The sequence below is a fragment of the Bidens hawaiensis genome, unplaced genomic scaffold (genome assembly GCF_021521415.1).
Source record: "Bidens hawaiensis isolate Kalapana, Puna unplaced genomic scaffold, B.hawaiensis_p1.1 tig00008515_1, whole genome shotgun sequence".
Lineage (NCBI taxonomy): Eukaryota > Viridiplantae > Streptophyta > Magnoliopsida > Asterales > Asteraceae > Bidens > Bidens hawaiensis.
The window spans coordinates 584247-586608 of NW_027491608.1; the positions used below are offsets into that span (position 1 = coordinate 584247).

A 2362-nucleotide genomic window follows, 5' to 3' on the forward strand; every position below is an offset into this window, starting at 1 on the left:
TGTTTTAAATCTAACTCCTTTGACAATTTCAATTCCTTAAAAATATTTACGAACCAAAGCCTCCGCTTAAGAGTTTGTGAACCATCAACGACAAGGGCTTATGGGTCGTTGTTATCATCACGAAAATCAGGTGTTAGAAATTTGAGAAACAATATATAACAAAATTACTATTATTTTCCGGATTATGTTGCTGATATAGTAGATTACAACAAACCAAAAAAGTCTAATTTCCACAAGCTCAAGTGTCCAATGTGATTAAAAAGTTCAGAAAAGCAAGGACCTAGAGGACACATTTATGCAATCATGACCAAACATCATGAAAATTGACTCGAACCCATAACAATAAGGTGACATTGGATCTCAAAATCCAAACTAAATTGCTACCAAGGCTAAATCATTGTTTCCCTAAGCTGTGATTCTGTACCGACCCTTGGCAATCCTCCTAGCAATAACTCGTCTACCTCCCTTGGTTGATTTACTGCATAAATTTAATTACAGTAAGTTTCCATCACATGTAGTGCAAGTAACAAGTGCATAAAGAACTAAAGACTAAAATTTGACCTACCAAACCAAGAAACCATGAACCCTTTTGCGCCTCAAGTTGCTAGGCTGGTAAGTTCTTTTGATGCATAGTAATGGCTCACTTGAAGATGAATCGTCTCCTGAAAAAAAGATATAACAAAAATAATAATATGAGATCAATGCTGTAACACCATATAAGAAGCTAAGCTAATGACTCAATATTTTAAGATACAGAATATCAGAATCAAGAAAGTGCAAAAATAATAGCTACCAGAAGCTCAAAGCAACCTAATGACAGGTGACACATGCAAACAACATAACTCAACAATCACAACTACCATCTCACCTGTTTGTTTTGCAACTAACTTCATGTTTTGATACCTAGCAATTTGATTTATTAGTGGTGCAAACAAGCAGAGCCACTTGCCAACTACTTGACTACTTGAGATCGAATCAATAAAAAGCTTGAAACAAGCCAAGCCAAGCCTAAGCCTCAAATAAATCTCGATTTGGTTATCAAGCCATGTATGGGAAGATCGTTTAGGCTCGTCGAGCCTTGTGTGTACTTATTAAATCCATAAAAACCTAAAAACAGGCCAACCCAAAGCCAAAGCCTCAAATAAAGCTCGTTTTAGTTATCAAGCCTAAGCCTTGTATGGGAAGATCGTTTGGACTCGTCGAGCCTTGTAATTTTTTTCAGATTTTAGCTCTTTTAGACTTCTATGTATCAGTGTTATAGAACCTGCTAGATGCTACTCAGGCAGGAGAGAAGAGGGGGGGGGGGGGGTATACTGAGCTTGAACCAAGCTTTGGCTCATTTAAGGTTTCTCGAAATATATAATGATAATTAAAAATGTTAATAAACAAAAGCTCGAGCTTGTAAATACGACAAACCAACTGAGCTCAAGGTCACGTAAGTCAAAACGAGCCACAACTCTTAAATATTCTTGTAACGTTGACTATGCATATAGATGACTGATTTTCAAACTCAAATGCCTTTTAACAGCTATAACACATTATAACATGGAGCACAAAATCAAAACATAATCCTGAAATTTAGCCATTTATGCAGTTCTAAAGTTAATTTGAGCTAATTCAGAAATTAAACTCAATTAGGTATATTTAAAAGCTTATATTCATCAAACCTACAACTTAACTTCACTAACGATTTAAAAACATAAAACTAACAACTTCAGTGCATTCTTACATCTATTCTAACCGAAACACTTCAGAAATTATAACAAATGATAATATTATTATTATACTAATACACATGCATAGAATGAGATCAAGAAACAAGTAATTACCATCAGGAAGAAAGAATCTGAGAGATGGAAGGCCACAGGGATACAAAAACCCTTCAGAACAAACTTTTTTTTAGGGTTTCTGTTTCATGTTCGATCAAATTAATCGGATTCTGTTTCTGAGATTGAAATGGCGGCGGATTGAAATCGAAGATCTGAGGAACAATCTTCTGAAGCGGACCTTGAAGAACCGGGTTGAAAATACGGGTCAACAGCGTAACTCCGGGTCGAATTAGGGTTTTGGATGACATTTTTGCAGAGGCGATCTGAGGGTTTGTTTGTTCGGACGGTGAGGTTAAGTTTGTAGAAAGTTGCGAGTTAGGCCCTTCAAGTTTATGATATTTTAACATTTAGTCTCTGTAAATTTTACTTATAATTTTTTTTTTCAAGGAAGTTGACTCTTTTGTATTTAAGCTACCACACTCTTCAAATTTGAAACGTCTAAATGCCTCCGCTCTGACTAGACTATGTTGTCTTAACCGGACTCACATTGATATCTCCGGCTACCACTTGACATTTGTTGTGCCACCACAAGA

At 35.9% G+C, this 2362-nt stretch overlaps 1 pseudogene across 1 annotated transcript; it reads right to left on the bottom strand.

Moving 5' to 3' along the window:
- Positions 1-210: 210 nt before the first annotated feature.
- Positions 211-2127, bottom strand: LOC143529201 (uncharacterized; annotated as a pseudogene). Its single transcript, XR_013134614.1, has 3 exons — positions 1830-2127; positions 566-662; positions 211-478 (listed from the first exon to the last, which is right to left on the bottom strand). The product of XR_013134614.1 is annotated as an uncharacterized LOC143529201 (transcript).
- Between the last annotated feature and the right edge of the window lie 235 nt (positions 2128-2362).